General features: G+C 35.0%; 1 long non-coding RNA gene across 1 annotated transcript; it reads left to right on the top strand.

The window, feature by feature from the left end:
- The first annotated feature begins 4,498 nt into the window (after positions 1-4,498).
- LOC138317304 (uncharacterized) lies at positions 4,499-10,791 on the top strand. The gene is made up of 2 exons (XR_011207757.1): positions 4,499-5,151; positions 7,613-10,791. It is a non-coding gene; the product is annotated as an uncharacterized lncRNA (long non-coding RNA).
- Positions 10,792-18,333: the final 7,542 nt, after the last annotated feature.

Below are 18,333 nucleotides of genomic sequence, written 5' to 3'. Positions count from 1 at the left end.
CCTGTCACTGCTTAGCCTATTTGCGTCGTCAACCGTCACAAAACTGTCCCAGTATCAAACTCCATCAATTCTCCGTCAGAAAATTTATCAATATAATAAGTGCGTGACGCGTAGTGAAGCAGGCGCTCACATTTCAGTTCCCAGCGTGGTCTGTATTGACCTTATATATAGCTGATTACGTACATCACTATATGGTATCGGTCAAGCCTGCAGGACTTACAGTTACGCATTTGCACAGTATGCATTGTAGGTATACGTAAATGGTCATCGACTTTCTCGTCATTCTACATAGTCAATAACCTTATAACCGATAATAATTGTCTCCCTCGGTCGGTATATTTTATGAAATATTTATGTTATAATCAAAACATGTAGAAAGCACTCTTTAACAGTGTTTATAAATATTTTGACTATTTTGCAATTATCTGAAAATGCCTACAATACACCCTTTTACAATATGTATGAATATCATTTGACTGCATACAGTGATCTTAATATGTCGAAAACACTGTTAACAATATGTACTACTAAAAACGATTTTCAGATTATTTCAATATTTGAACCTTTCGGAAAAAAACTCATTTTAAATCACTGTTGCAAATAATATCGTCCACTTAACCTGGCGATAACCCTCTTTTACAAGATAGCATTTGAAAATTACATCATGAACTTAATCTGTCAGTCACGCGATATTGATATGACATTTATAAGTTATGGACCTACATTAAGGTTAATATGGTTTTATACAGTCCTAGTAGAATAAAATAATGACCGAGGGCGGTTTTACGAAACACTAACCGAATCAAATATTTAGATTTAATATACATAGTAATGTATGTAATAGAACTATACAAATATTCATTCTCTTTCCATTTTCTGTTATTTTTTGTTACATGCTTATGATTTAACATCAGGTTATCATCAATACAGGCACGATCGACGTTGACATTTCAATTTCCTTTTATATAATTCATTTGTGTTGTACGTGTCGTTTATGTTACGGAAACTTGTGTTCAAATCATTTTTTATTTCACAGATACGCATATTGCCCTACATCAACGTAATCCGTTTGAGTCCGCACAAATGTGTAATTGTGCATAATACATTTTGTTGTCACAAACTATTGTCCATGAGTTTGCCATGCAATTTATCTTTTTATTTGACGTCTGTATGTCTTCACGCTTTAGTAGAAATTTGTAAATCATTGTATGTTAACAAATGTCTGTGGTAACAAAACAGCTTCAATTACTTAACAGAATGTTAGATATGACCTTACAGCGCGTTAAATAGTTCTTCTGAAAAAAACAGGAGATATTAATTACTTGTCGTCATTGTTGTGTATTACTGTTCAACTTGTTGATACTACCCAGAACTAAAACACAGAAATTATATATTTTACTGAGACGTTTGTGTGATATTGCCTGACATATATATGAGATATGATAATATAATTTTACAATGGATTAATCCTTTAGATAACTATAGATGTCATCATATGTATTATAATAACTTGTATGGAATACAACTAAAACAATACAAACAGGAAACTATATACTGATCGAGAAAATATTCTCACGGATATGCCTTCAGAGTCGAGGTATTATAGAACCTTAAATATTTCTCTTAAATAAATGGAGATAGGTGTACATGTACCCAGATGGAAGGTGATCATTTGTCAGTAAGAGCAATGTATCGTTCAAATTCCTTAACTAGCTATATAAGTTTGCCCCTAGCTAAACTGTTTCACTGACATGGAGATATCCCCGTGTAATTGGCAGGCCTATGTTTAACTATTTTGCTTTTCAAAAGCATTTTCTATTTGCTAATAATACATTGCCGTCATTTGCCTCCTCCAAAGCCATGAGTCTATCGACATTTTACGGCATATGATTACGCAGCATGTGTATACATATAGTGTATTATTCGGGTATCCTTCCACACTTGGTGTAAACTGCTTTGTTAAAAAGCAACCTTGGGATATCTATGAGAAAATACAACCTTATGGGTAGTATTGTTGGTGTATATCTGTAAATTGGAATTGAAGTTCTATCAACAACATACTACAGGTGTTTGATAAAAATAAATAAAGAGAAAATTATCTATTGGAAAATAAATCAATGTTAGAAAAAATGTAAATACTATCTTTGAAGAAAATTTTTCCTGAAAATCATATTGTACATACATGTATTTTTCTCATCTTGATTAACATGATAACACGGTAATTATTTTACTGGCAGAAATGATGCTATTATCTTATTGTGTTCCAATTATTAAATATGGTAGCATATTACATTTCAAAAGGTTGCATTACATTTACTTTAATTTCTAATTCGTGCTTTATTTAGTGTTGCTATGGCCGTAATGAGAGAAGTATACTGTTTTGTTGGATTTGTTTTAATGAATATTTAATATGACGACCCTGTTTGAAATCATTGCAAGGGCCGAGCATTAAAACAATAAAATAAAAGTGTTTTCTTTTTTCAGTAACATGTATCGAGCAGTAATTGTGAAGATTTCTTTTAAAATAAAAAAAAGAAGTTCGATTGCTAATTTTATGACTTGTCTGTAAGAATGGTTGAAAAAGAAAAATACACGAATATGTCCCTGGTATTAAATAATTCGTGCTACGACGAGGCCTAGTGTTGTAGGAGTAATACCCCTTGTCACGGAGTCTCGCTGTTCAAAAACCTGCTTTTAACGACATTGCTATTCCTAGTATACATAATTATTTTTACCATCGAGTTTAATATTGAATTAATGACATGAAATTAAATAAAAATAATATGATTTGATTACCTCAATATCTACCTTATTTCAATTCACCTTAATTGGGTTTTTTTTCAGGAGAGTAAAGTTTGATGATATTTCCAAAGAAGAAAACAAAATACGCCAACCTTTTTACAAAATGTGTAAATAACTTGCAATTGACGGCTGGAGGGTCAACATTTTGTTGTAAGATGACAGACTACGTCCTTGAAGAATGTGTATATCCCTCATCTCTATCATTTTGCGTATGGTTAGTGAAGTCTTTCCCTGTTAAACCGTATTGTTGAGGTTTATTGCAGTTTGTAAAATTAAATATAATTTGAACATTGAGAATAAAATATTTTGTTTTCATTTTTGTCTTTTAAATGCATCTGCCTGCTCTCGGGCAACAAATTAAGAGTGACGATAAGATTATCAGATATCAATGTTCAGTGATTCAAAGAAGACTATAAGGTAAGATAGTGAAGTTAAGTTTATTTAAACGCTATTATGATTATCAATCAAGGTATGTCAATAAACAGTTTTGTCAACAAACAAAGAAAGTGAAATATTTCAAAATAGCTTATATTTATGTTTTCTACGAAACAGAACCCTAAGTATGAATCCATTTCACATATAGTAATCTCACCATGTTTCCTTTTACCTGATCTATCTCGTATTTAGTATGTATGTTTGAATTGGTCCAACATATCTTTTTCTTGAATTACTGGATGTATAATCCTCGGATAAATTCTAAAGGTTAATCGAATGTCTTGTATGATATACACGTAATTCATTCATCCAGATTTATAAGCCTCAAATAATTATGTAACATGAATTATCACGACCCAAAAATCTCCAGAACCGACAATCGACGGTTCTGGTATCAGTATGGCGAGGTCATGTGATCAGATTGCCTACAATTTGACGTGCACGGTACCTTTTGATTACGTGTCTCTCCAGCAGGTTTTATCATTATCATAGTAAATCTTTAGAAAAATTGTAGCTCTCGTTACTGAATGAATCGCTATTACAGAATATGTCATACGCTGTCAAAACTACAAACATAAAAATGCAAGGCTGCAGAATATTTCGATTTAGAACATCATTTCCTTTTTTTAACCCACGCACATTTTTTTTCAAAGAAATGCAAACTCAATCACTACAGAATAGCAAAGTACAACTATCAAAATGGACTACAGTACATTTTTACTTTCAAAATGAACTACAGTACATTTTTACTTTAACCAATAACAATTCCTTTACTATCGGATGGTAAAAGATAGGCCTATTCAACCTTTTTATTGTAATTATGAACATATGTTTGTGTATAACCTGTAAATTTTAGGTGTGCCATTTCGATACTAATTAATGAAGGGCGTGTTCATAACCTTATCTGTTGACATAAGGTATGCTACTAACCATTATGTGTTTCATTTGAAAAGCTTTCTCATATGACACATTCACAGCCAAACAAAGTTTTGAATAAATCATAATTTATCGATATACTAAAGTAAATATTATATTGAATATCAGGCCAGTGAGTTTCCTTGCTAACCCATAGTTAATTCATACACTATGTATATAGTAAAACTGTGTCACATGAATTAGTCATGAAAGAAATCCATACTCCACAACAAAACGTGTTTGCGCTTTAAATAGCTATTGTGGATTTAGTACTTTCCATTGTGTAGTAACTAGTCTTATTAGGGTACTCAGAACATCGATCTATTGTAAATAGGTTATCATGATCTCCGCATTTCCTACTCAGAGAAATACTAGGCTCTTTGTGCAGGTGCCTGAATATGTTTGGATGAAGAGAAAGCAGACCAGGAAAGTTCTGTCACAGCTAATTAGAATTGAATGATGCCAAGGGAAGTCATGGGAATATATATCAATATACGGTATGTCTCAATGAACCGGGGCGGAAACATTAGTGCCATCTTGCTTCCCTGTGTGTCTATTTAGATTCCATACTCAGGGCTCGTAATATATTACTACATTAAGCTCTGTCAATGGATGGCAATTTTGTCGTTGTCACTTTTCCATTTCTGTCCCACTAAATACTGTATGTATTACACTGCCAAGGGGCTACCAGTTTCCGATTGGAGACCTCTAAATTTCTCAAAACAGACGGGAGCATCTTGATGTCGTTGGAAGCCTCTTCCGTAGGACTGGTTGAAATATTCACGGATGTTGACTTCTCGGATTTGTTTTTCCTAAGAACATTCCTTTACAACGGAATCAATTTTAGACGTTTTTTAATGGATTGCTAAAATGTAATTTGACGAACATGGCAAGAAACGGTTTCAACATAAACAGGAATTCATATTTTCGTGTGCCATCTACATCTACATACGGGTACCTGAAAACAGACCAAATATTTGGCGATTTCGACCTACCCTTGTAAGTATCACCTGGATAACTATATATAGATATAGCCTTTTTTGCTTTAGGAGACTATATATAGAGGTTTAAGCTGTGCTCATTAATTAATGGGCAAAACACACAAAGACTAACTAGTTCTTAGGTTCTGTTATCTGCAGGCAAAAGTCACGATGTATAATTTTGAATTTATAATTTACCTATAAAGACAGTAAATATCGATTGTAAATAAAGCTCCTGGATAACCTATATGGGAACCACACACCTGAATATGTTATAACCCAGCTTTTGTTTAGGCTACATTAACCAGACATCGTGAATAATGTAATACATGTTCAGAACTACTTATATATTTTACGTGTTAGGTGTTTGCAGATATTAACTTATGACAGTTTGCGTATAGAACACATGCTACAGGATAGGCACTTAACATAGGTAAGGCAGGTGTCACAATTTTAAATCAATATATGACATCAGTAAACATATTAGGAAGACATGGGCGGCTTTCCCTGTAAATCGATAGATGCAGAAGATATCTGTCAGCACTTGACACAAACAAGTAGTGGTAGTAGACCATGATCCTGTTTGAAGCACAAGACTTACACACGTGTATGCAAAGTAACATTAACAAACTTAAGGATGCTCCACCGCCGACAGAGCAAAAATAGTATTCATCATTTGAACAATAACTGATGTTTAATCGTATATATTTGCCTTATTATCACAAAAAAATAACAAACAAAAAAAAAAATAAAAAAAATTGCCTTTGGTGTATGCGGAATCATTACTTCATTCTATAAAAGATATAATGCAACGGAATTTTTTCGGGATGCAATTAATCATTTTTCATAATTTTAACTTGAAGTAAAATTAGAAGCTCAAACCTTTCAATGGTGGTAATGGTATTAAGTAAGTAACTTTTTTAACTGAAGAAAAATACAAAATCGTCTGCTCCTGTTTTTGATAGTGAAAAAATACCATTTGTCAGCGATGGAGCATCTTAAACGTTTTATGAAAATATAACAAAAAAATCACAATTTGAAAATATTTATCTACATGAAAACACGGAGTTTTTTTTCTAAATAAAAACAAATGTCGCTATGGTGGTGAATCGAACTCTGAACCTTCGGTTTACAGTGCGGAGACTACCATATTGGCTATACGTATACGGGACTAACTCATAGGGTTGTTCTGATTTCATAAGTTGTTCTAAATAAATCAAATATTTCATCAGCTACAGCTTTTCTACACTGCATAAGATAAGCCATAGTAGAAATTGGTCCTCTGATGCGATCTGTGTAAAAAAGTGAAATTTAGTTAGGGAAAATCCCTACTAAAATCGCACATTGCATGATGATGCAACTTTGCGGCTGTTTGATTAATTTTATACTTCAATTAACAGACTACGTTTTCGCAAATAAGATCATTTATGTTTTATACAAAGTATATGTATTCAGGAATATCATATTTTGATATTTATTTTTGTAAAATTTAGATCGAAAGTGGGCCGATATGCTTCATACATGTACCGCTTTAAAACAATCCATCACAGCAATGGAAAGTCCTAGGCTTATACAAATTTTCTAAAACGAAGAAATGTTGCATAAATATGCTGAAAATTTAAACCTTGAAAATTCATACAAAAAAAAGGGAAAAAAAATGGATGGATGATTTATAATTAGAAATAATTGATAAATTTTGTAAGTGCATGTATAGATATAGTCTGTCCCCTTGACAAGCAAGTTACACGAGACCAAACGGAATTTCTAAAACAAAATCGATTTCTACCGAAAAACAAACTATTATCTGTTGATATGATCGATATTTGAAAAATGAAATCCTAAAAATATATATCACTATCTGATATAATTGATAAAAGAATAATTAATCCACCCAACCGTAAACAACTAGTGTATACTTTCAAACTTGTTTGTCATATGCTGTAATTGCCCCACTATATTTAGGTATATCATTTCAGTCGTCATGAATAATTGGCATTCTTATAACACCGGGGACTACTTTTCATCTTTTTTTATAACCTTTACTGGGACATTTTGTAAGACGAAAATGCCGAGTTTTTTCTCTAAAGAAAAAGTATATGGATTGAAAACAGATAGAGGATAGCTGTCCTTTTCTGTATGCAGATAATGCAATGTTAAATTTCATGTGCTATACCGCAAGTTTGCGAAACCATTACCTAACTCATATTTTCAAATTACGATTAACATAATTTACTGTAAAACAATGATAAAACAAGTTTGTATTGCGAGTGTCATTGATTGATCGGTCGGATACTCTTCCGGGACGTCTGGTTCTCGAGAGCTTATAGTAGCCTGTTCAATGGATGTGCTGTCTTCAATCGATTATAATACGCGATTTGTGTTGTATCATATTGACGATGTACTTACGTTTTGTTAATTATTCGACTAACTTTCAGATTTAAATCTATAATTCCTAAAAATATGTTTTATTTGATTCGCAGGCACGACTTCGGACTCAACAGTAAGTAGCCATTACCTGACAGAGCCTATTTAGGAGTTCTATTAAATCATGGCAGCTTACGCTTCGAAAGGAAGAAATGCGAGTATGGTAGCCGCGATGGATAAATATGACATCAAACGTTTAACTAACAGTGGAATCACAGTCGCGGCGCCAAAGGAAGAGAAACATCTCCCTGTTGTTGCCATAGTAACGGTTACCTCCCTTGCCTTCATCATGATAATATTCTTGATCGTCTCATTTTTGTGTTATCATAGAAAACACAGGAAGAAGAATAAGTCTCAAAAACAGTATTCGAAAGCGTCACATGCTCTCGAACGAAGGCGGATAGGGGCACCTACAAGTTTATCACTGACGTTTACGTCACTACCCTATGAGGAGGAACACAATTCACATGACGTCATCAGTTATTGTGTTGTAGAGGAGCATGAAGAGAGCGTTAAATATATTGATGATGATAATTGCATACATTTTATTGACATGGATCCGGTAATATTTCATTACCACAAAGATTTGACGACCCCACTCATTCCAGAGGATAAACCAATGGTGCCCACCAACGATTAACAATTGATCAGATGATATAATGTTTTACCACCGCATACGTTTTATAGAAAACAAGCTTGGTCGTTACGAGGTCTACCTACATATCATAAAATACGTATAGTGTGCTTCTATGAAAGTGATTCTGCAGTTCTTGTATGCGTCGATGGAAACTAACTAGTTATACTGGGAAAATATAATGACCTTAAATGTTTACCTGAATAGGGAATTTTCTCCATTGCCTTTTATTCTTAATTACAAAGTAACTACGACAATAAGAGAAAGTTGTCACGCAAGAAGAAGATAAAACAGATGGGTTTATGATGTGCAGTTTTCTCATGGATATTCCTTATAAGGAAAACTATGAGGTTAGTACAACATTGCTTATAACAAGACTGAAGACCATTATTGTGACATAGACGAGATGTCACCCCTTTGTGTTAGAAGAATGAATTACGTCACCATCAAGTTTGACTCTTTATCAATCTACTTATTATTAATCATATAAATGTTGTTGACATCATCTTGGTTGAATGTTCAGACTACTGGATTAGTACTAGGGCTACTGACCACTTCGATATACCGACCTTTCAGTCATTACAACTACACGTATTTGATTTGATAGAGGTCAACGTTTCTTCCTTTAGGAGCTACATGACACTATTTCCCAAGTCACTACCCTAGGATCAGTGATGTTCAGCCACGTAGTCAATGTATAAGACTAACCAGTATGTGCCGACAAAGGAACGTCACTGTTTTGAGGAAAAGTTGCTGACCGGATGGGCAGAAGTCGGATATCCTTTGCCCTGTGGTTATATTTGAAGTGATATGAATTATCCGATGCAGATTTTATTACACACTGCGGTACTTAAGTGCTATGGTATTATAGAGATGTCGTTGTCATAGGTAGTTTATACTCATCATTCTCTTTTCACTGCATCCGGTCTCTAGTGTCATATAGGCCATATACTGGCCTGGGGAATGTTTTATTGTAGTACCAGAAACTGAGGATGAAAACGTGACGACAGTCTGTTTTATTTCGTTTTTAAAATATTATTAAAATATATTACATTGTAACAAAGATATAATAAGAGCAAAAGACACACGCAATCGTGAAAAAAATAAATGTAAAAAATGTGATATATAGGAGAGAGTGTTTTTTTTTTTTATCTTAATGTCTTTGATGCTCGTATAATCTATTCTATCTTTCTACTTCAAGGTGGCTTTCATAATGTCACATATGTGATAAAATATTTAAATATTTTGTTGTTAGTAATAAGTTTTGAAAACATATAGACCATTTTGGAAGATACAATGAAAGAACTTTGTTTTTACCATTAGGGTTAATGATCTCAAGTTGTGGTGTATTATGTAGCACTTTTCGCATTTGAATTCCACTTTGAAATGTAAACTAGAATGACGATATGGTGCTAGTTTATTTGATGATCTCTATCTTTGGAAAAATATTGATCATTTTATTTGTGAGCTTTAGAAACATATTATTTTACTTTTATAAACAAAAGAAGCAAGTATTGAAGTATATCATGATATTGCTTTGTTTGACTTTACGTGTTTGAGATAACATTCTGGTTTAACTATCATCGCACATAGCATTATCAGCGATGATCTCTAAATACTAATTTTCAGCTTGTTATATCGATGTTCCCTGTAGGGGGTAAGTGATGTGCTTTTCACCTGGACAGCGATTGACTGGATTGCTCTAGTAATTTCCAAGATATACTTTAATAGGTTTGATGCGTGACTCTCTTCCTTTCTACATTTTCTGATTTGTAAAGAACTTGGACAGCTGAAATACTTTATATTTGTAATGTTCACACATTTCATTCATGATAATACATTTTTTATTTGTCCTTGTTACATTGATTTTGCGAGTGTTTGAGGATTACATTCCATGTCCAAGATCTTATATTTCCAATCAAATCTGTATATACAATGATGTAAAATATCACGATCACACTCTTTTGAACTAATGTACATGTTGACACATGTTGGGTATGGTATTTATAGGTTTTGAAACGATGGCCTTGATAAACTAAGATTCCTTTTGTTATCGGGTAAGTACTCACATGGATGGGAACTGGTGGAAAATGGTTAATAAGCAATCATTTTAGAATGTATTTTATCCATGTTTTTAAAAAAATATACAATGACTTACATGTATATGTTTTCTCATGAATTTTAAATTCAACACTCTTATTAATTGACACGGTGGAACTGTAATTTGTTAGTTCGTAAATCGTTTATTAAAGGGCGGCTGTATCTGTGTAAGAAATGCACCAAAACGAGTTAGTTCTCTTGGTATACGTTATTTATCGAGCACCTGCTGCATTTTGTTTTGTTTATTATTATCAGTAATACTTAATAAATGTTGAGATGTATTATATACACACACATGTTCTAGATAAAAAGGGAGATAACACCAGATTTGTAATTAGCAAGGCAGCTTTATAGTATATCGTCTCTACAGAGATTTAACAGAACATCTTACCCCGAACCACCTTTGATGTTGGGACCAACGGAGATACGTATTTGTTATGTAATGAGGAAAACGAAATAAAATATGTATGTTGTTTTTGTGATGGCCTGGAGTTGTAACTGGTATCATTTTGTAGTCTCATAGCGTATGATAACGTCGGAAATCATATTTGCATTGATGGGAAGATGTGAAAGTAAATAATACAGGTTATTATTTTGAGAAAACAAATATCCTTTAAACAGGTATGTCTTGGCGCCCACCAAAGTAAGATCTTGTCCAACAATGGAAAGAGGGAACTTTTCTCTGCTTTTCACTCTCTTTTAAATATTCAATTTTAATGTGGCCACCATTATTTCATTTCTTTTCAGGAATAAAATTCTAGCTGCTCTACTTATGATCTATGGATGTAGATCATTTTCTGATAATTTCTGAAATAATATTTTAACAATACCTCTTGTATGAGCCAATGACCATTTACTAAAAGAGTCTCAATTCTTTGTTTTATAACAACTTATCCTGAATTTTATTTTCAAGAACAGAATATAATGAAAAAGACAAATGTTCTTTTTGGCTTTTACATCCAATCGTTCGGTAAAAATTTACCAAGCAAACAATTTCTTTTAGGATTGTGCAAGAATAACAAAAGAGTGATTCGGCCTTAAAAATCTCCATTTCTCAAAATTGACCGATCTGATAACGTTGTATACATTCCCAATTTTCGATTTTTAAGATTGGGAACGTGGATGATAAAACGTTCCCGATAAACCTATAGATACGTTGGAAAGGTTTTATATGTGTATTCAGAACTACTTTTCTACACGTGCTCCTGTACCAGTACCGAACATAATCGTTATGTTCTTCCATGTAGCAGCATGTTGGCATGTTACAATTCATATACATTCACGTGAGAGGGGTCCACGAAGGGGGATGAAGTATAACTGAAAATCTTAAATTTTAAAATGGCTTCATTTATTAAGCATTAGCTCAACTAGTATTTATGTTATGGAGATGTGACACCAATATCATTAAGTGTACACTTGGAAACTGCGAAGTGTACCTAAATTAGCTGACAGGGTGTCAATCTGGGCCCTCTGATGGTCATCATCGATAATTTTTATTTCTGTATAGAGACCTTGATGTTACTTGTTCATATTATAATATAAAATTAAGGTTAGGACGGAAACCATCTCGATCTCTGAGGGGGTAAATTTGATATTAAGTTCTGGTTGTCCTTGATAATATTTAGATCCCTTTCTTCATTATTTCGATACTATATACATATGGGAAAAACACTACAGATAAAATGAACTTACGGTGAAATGTAGATCACAGTGACCTAATTTCAAACTTCCCATTGCGTTCTTTTGTTATTTAAAATAGTTGTTTGAAGAACGCAATCATAACCCTGTATTTTAACACAACATTACAATATGCAATATCTTATTCATATTATGAAATAGATAGGTTATGTGATAGAATATGTGCAAACATATTTAATTGTTCGAATCGCCGCTCCCTGACGCCTACCGTCGATAATATGCATGTATGTGTAAATGTAGCAGAGACCATGTAATTTTTGGTATGCACCTGATGTTATCACAGAATTTATAATCTATTTTTATTAAGAAACGGCAGCTACATATTGGAATATAAATACATACACTTTTTTTTAAAAATGCATTTAAAACAGGTGGCTGTGACCTACCTAACTAAGTTGTTGATATCAATCTGTTTGAACATTTACAGATGTTATACTTAGATTACGACTCAGAGAAGTGGAGGTTTAAAAGGTCAAATAAATCATTGTGGTGCATAATAATGCATTTCTGATGTTAATAAATAGTTAGAAATCGAATAAGTAACAGGAAATCGAATAAATAATCAGGAAATCGAATAAGTAATAGAATAAGGAACTAGGAACTTGGAATCAACTTCACTAAAAATACCCCTATGGACTTTTCCGACATTCTATACAAATGTAGCTGGTCCAAGGTGATGTTGTTGCACATCGCTATTAATAAAATTTTTGATTATCTATAATGACATTTTCATTATCACTAATCTCTATTTCCTCCACAAGAAAATATTTAGTAATGTACAAAAAGGAAAACAAAAAAGCATATAACAGTGTACCTAGCCCGAGATACTCTGGCCCTGACTCCAGACTTAGACATTATGACAGAGTGAGATAGATGTTTAAACCAGACATCTAACTGTCATGATGTCTAAGTCTGGTGTCAGGGCCAGAGTCTCTCGGGCTACAATGTACGATTATACATTTGTATGTGTAGTTTCTCTTAAAATGCAAAAAATGAATAAAAAACAAGCAGCTCAACCCAACTTTCATATATATATATATATATATATATATAATAATCGGATTACCAAATATTAGACCGCTACAACCAAGTTTTAAGGCAGGAGTAACTATGGACGTTTGACGACCACTCCGCAGATAGTTTTATAAAACAAGAGGTCCATGGGCCTTAGCGGTCACCTGATTTCAGACACAGAATGAAAGAGACATGCATATAAACACTATATATTTGCCCATCAGGCCCTTACAGTCAGTCAATGATTTTATAAATTTGACTTTTTAATCTATGAAGATTATTTGGTTCCATGAAATCTGTGAATTCAGAAGAAAGATTTTTGAAATGTTATCCATTTTGACCCCTTTTGGCCCCACCCATTTGACCCCTGGGGGTCGGCCAGGACCAATATGGATATGGTGTTATATGCTATCTCAGGTTAATAATTCTAACCCAGATTGTTTTATTTCCTATGAAATCTAAGCAAATAATGGTCTTAAATGTGTTTTTCCTATATAAACTAAAGTAAACTTAACCCCCTCCCCAAAGGGAATCATGAGACCCCAGGGTCATATTATTCACAATTTTTGTAAAGGACTTTAAGACCTTTCCATCTATGCAGAGTATTTGATTCTACCAGTTCCAGAATTTCAGAAGAAGATTTTTGAAGTTTTAGCCTATTTGACCCGTTTTGGCCCCACCCCTAAGGCCTCTGGGGATCAGTCATAGAAAATTTGGTAATGAGATTCAATGGCCATCACATAGGGATAATTGTGACTACAATTGACTAATTTCCTATTATAATGACTAAATAATGCTCAAAAATGTGTTTTTCTATATAGACTATAGTAAACTTAACCCCCTCCCCAGGGGGAAACCTGAGACCCAAGGGTCTCAGGTGACCAAGGGTCTCAGGTGACCAAGGGTCTCAGGTGACATAAAAAAAACACCCGTTTTATGATTTTTTTAAAAACTAAGCGTTAAGTTGTGCTGTTTATTTTTCAAATTCAGTTTGCTGTTTACAAAATAATTTGAACTAGACCATTCTATTTTTTTTTAAACCAGATGAGAATATATAAGGTTATGAACGCCTTTTCACATGCTTGACCAGATTGGCGTTCATAGCCTAATAGACTCTCAACTGATTTATAAGAGGGAACACAAGTTTTAGGTGGAAGCCAGAGTTACCTTTCTTATGGTAACTGAAAAATAAAATAAGATTTTTTTTTTCAACGCAACATTAACGTTGAATGTTCAAAGCTTTCTCAAAAATTTCTTTGAAAATAGTTAGACAAAATACTGTTGTATGACTGTTAAAATATATGTACATCTTTTGTACAGCGGAGGCGTTTGTCATATTTTTTATAATATTTATTATTCAATTACGCGTGAATACATCAAACGCAGGAATGAAGTACACCGCGATTGGTATGCTCGTACGTTTACCCTATTTAATGCGCTCTAAACTTACACATCACTTACATCTATTTTTTTAGCTGTCTGGATACTTCTACAGTACCACCGGTGTCTGAGACTACTAAAGTAGATCACTTCTGTTCACCTCACGTACTGTCAAACAGCTGATTTCTTTGGATCGCACTATCTAAGAGTGATAGTGAGTGTGGGTTTTTGGCGAGTTAAGATGAAGAGTGAGTTAGTGTGTTGTTGAGTTTAAGATGAAGAGTGAGTGTGGGTGTTGGTGAGTTTAAGATGAAGAGTGAGTGTGGGTGTTGGTGAGTTTAAGATGAAGAGTGAGTGTGGTGTTGTTGAGTTTAAGATGAAGAGTGAGTGTGGTGTTGTTGAGTTTAAGATGAAGAGTGAGTGTGGTGTTGTTGAGTTTAAGAGAAGAGTGAGTGTGGGTGTTAGTGAGTTTAAGATGAAGAGTGAGTGTGGGTGTTAGAGTTTAAGATGAAGAGTGAGTGTGGGTTGTGAGTTTAAGATGAAGAGTGAGTGTGGTGTTGGTGAGTTTAAGATGAAGAGTGAGTGTGGTGTTGGTGAGTTTAAGATGAAGAGTGAGTGTGGTGTTGGTGAGTTTAAGATGAAGAGTGAGTGTGGGTGTTGTTGAGTTTAAGATGAAGAGTGAGTGTGGGTGTTAGTGAGTTTAAGATGAAGAGTGAGTGTGGTGTTGGTGAGTTTAAGATGAAGAGTGAGTGTGGGTGTGTTAGTGAGTTTAAGATGAAGAGTGAGTGTGGGTGTTGGTGAGTTTAAGATGAAGAGTGAGTGTGGGTGTTAGTGAGTTTAAGATGAAGAGTGAGTGTGGTGTTGGTGAGTTTAAGATGAAGAGTGAGTGTGGGTGTTGTTGAGTTTAAGATGAAGAGTGAGTGTGGGTGTTGTTGAGTTTAAGATGAAGAGTGAGTGTGGGTGTTGGTGAGTTTAAGATGAAGAGTGAGTGTGGGTGTTGTTGAGTTTAAGATGAAGAGTGAGTGTGGGTGTTAGTGAGTTTAAGATGAAGAGTGAGTGTGGGTGTTGTTGAGTTTAAGATGAAGAGTGAGTGAGTGTGAGTGTGGGTGTTGGTGAGTTTAAGATGAAGAGTGAGTGTGGGTGTTAGTGAGTTTAAGATGAAGAGTGAGTGTGGTGTTGGTGAGTTTAAGATGAAGAGTGAGTGTGGGTGTTGGTGAGTTTAAGATGAAGAGTGAGTGTGGGTGTTAGTGAGTTTAAGATGAAGAGTGAGTGTGGTGTTGTTGAGTTTAAGATGAAGAGTGAGTGTGGGTGTTAGTGAGTTTAAGATGAAGAGTGAGTGTGGTGTTGTTGAGTTTAAGATGAAGAGTGAGTGTGGTGTTGAGTTTAAGATGAAGAGTGAGTGTGGTGTTGGTGAGTTTAAGATGAAGAGTGAGTGTGGGTGTTAGTGAGTTTAAGATGAAGAGTGAGTGTGGTGTTGTTGAGTTTAAGATGAAGAGTGAGTGTGGGTGTTAGTGAGTTTAAGATGAAGAGTGAGTGTGGGTGTTAGTGAGTTTAAGATGAAGAGTGAGTGTGGTGTTAGTGAGTTTAAGATGAAGAGTGAGTGTGGTGTTGTGAGTTTAAGATGAAGAGTGAGTGGTGGGTGTTGTTGAGTTTAAGATGAAGAGTGAGTGTGGGTGTTAGTGAGTTTAAGATGAAGAGTGAGTGTGGGTGTTGTGAGTTTAAGATGAAGAGTGAGTGTGGGTGTTAGTGAGTTTAAGATGAAGAGTGAGTGTGGGTGTTAGTGAGTTTAAGATGAAGAGTGAGTGTGGTGTTGGTGAGTTTAAGATGAAGAGTGAGTGTGGGTGTTAGTGAGTTTAAGATGAAGAGTGAGTGTGGGTGTTGTTGAGTTTAAGATGAAGAGTGAGTGTGGTGTTGGTGAGTTTAAGATGAAGAGTGAGTGTGGGTGTTAGTGAGTTTAAGATGAAGAGTGAGTGTGGGTGTTAGTGAGTTTAAGATGAAGAGTGAGTGTGGGTGTTAGTGAGTTTAAGATGAAGAGTGAGTGTGGGTGTTGTGAGTTTAAGATGAAGAGTGAGTGTGGGTTGTGAGTTTAAGATGAAGAGTGAGTGTGGGTGTTGTGAGTTTAAGATGAAGAGTGAGTGTGGGTGTTGTGAGTTTAAGATGAGAGTGAGTGTGGGTGTTGTGAGTTTAAGATGAAGAGTGAGTGTGGGTGTTAGTGAGTTTAAGATGAAGAGTGAGTGTGGGTGTTGTGAGTTTAAGATGAAGAGTGAGTGTGGGTGTTGTGAGTTTAAGATGAAGAGTGAGTGGTGTGGGTGTTGTGAGTTTAAGATGAAGAGTGAGTGTGGGTGTTGAGTGAGTTTAAGATGAAGAGTGAGTGTGGGTGTTAGTGAGTTTAAGATGAAGAGTGAGTGTGGGTGTTAGTGAGTTTAAGATGAAGAGTGAGTGTGGGTGTTAGTGAGTTTAAGATGAAGAGTGAGTGTGGGTGTTAGTGAGTTTAAGATGAAGAGTGAGTGTGGGTGTTGGTGAGTTTAAGATGAAGAGTGAGTGTGGGTGTTAGTGAGTTTAAGATGAAGAGTGAGTGTGGGTGTTGTTGAGTTTAAGATGAAGAGTGAGTGTGGGTGTTGGTGAGTTTAAGATGAAGAGTGAGTGTGGGTGTTAGTGAGTTTAAGATGAAGAGTGAGTGTGGTGTTGTTGAGTTTAAGATGAAGAGTGAGTGTGGGTGTTAGTGAGTTTAAGATGAAGAGTGAGTGTGGGTGTTAGTGAGTTTAAGATGAAGAGTGAGTGTGGGTGTTAGTGAGTTTAAGATGAAGAGTGAGTGTGGTGTTGTTGGTGAGTTTAAGATGAAGAGTGAGTGTGGGTGTTAGTGAGTTTAAGATGAAGAGTGAGTGTGGTGTTGGTGAGTTTAAGATGAAGAGTGAGTGTGGGTGTTGTTGAGTTTAAGATGAAGAGTGAGTGTGGGTGTTAGTGAGTTTTAAGATGAAGAGTGAGTGTGGGTGTTGTTGAGTTTAAGATGAAGAGTGAGTGTGGGTGTTGGTGAGTTTAAGATGAAGAGTGAGTGTGGGTGTTAGTGAGTTTAAGATGAAGAGTGAGTGTGGTGTTGTAGAAGATTTGGGTGTTTAGTTTAGATGAAGAGTGAGTTGGGTGTTGTGATTTAAGATGAAGTAGTGGTGTGGGTGTTGGTGAGTTTAAGATGAAGAGTGAGTGTGTTGTTTAAGATGAAGAGTGAGTGTGGGTGTTGGTGAGTTTAAGATGAAGAGTGAGTGTGGGTGTTAGTGAGTTTAAGATGAAGAGTGAGTGTGGGTGTTGTGAGTTTAAGATGAAGAGTGAGTGTGGGTGTTGGTGAGTTTAAGATGAAGAGTGAGTGTGGGTGTTGTGAGTTTAAGATGAAGAGTGAGTGTGGGTGTTGGTGAGTTTAAGATGAAGAGTGAGTGTGGTGTTGTGTGTTTTAAGATGATAGTGAGTGTGGTGTTGTTGAGTTTAAGATGAAGAGTGAGTGTGGGTGTTGTGAGTTTAAGATGAAGAGTGAGTGTGGGTGTTGTTGAGTTTAAGATGAAGAGTGAGTGTGGGGTGTTGTGAGTTTAAGATGAAGAGTGAGTGTGGGTGTTGGTGAGTTTAAAGATGAAGAGTGAGTGTGGTGTTGTGATTTAAGATGAAGAGTGAGTGTGGGTGTTAGTGAGTTTAAGATGAAGATGAGTGAGTTTAAGATGGGTGAGTGTGGGTGTTGGTGAGTTTAAGATGAAGAGTGAGTGTGGGTGTTAGTGAGTTTAAGATGAAGAGTGAGTGTGGTGTTGGTGAGTTTAAGATGAAGAGTGAGTGTGGGTGTTGTGAGTTTAAGATGAAGAGTGAGTGTGGGTGTTAGTGAGTTTAAGATGAAGAGTGAGTGTGGGTGTTGTGAGTTTAAGATGAAGAGTGAGTGTGGTGTTGGTGAGTTTAAGATGAAGAGTGAGTGTGGGT

The sequence above is a fragment of the Argopecten irradians genome, chromosome 1, assembly GCF_041381155.1.
Source record: "Argopecten irradians isolate NY chromosome 1, Ai_NY, whole genome shotgun sequence".
Lineage (NCBI taxonomy): Eukaryota > Metazoa > Mollusca > Bivalvia > Pectinida > Pectinidae > Argopecten > Argopecten irradians.
Note: the sequence above shows the minus strand (reverse complement) of the source record. Positions and strands in the feature narration are given on the sequence as shown.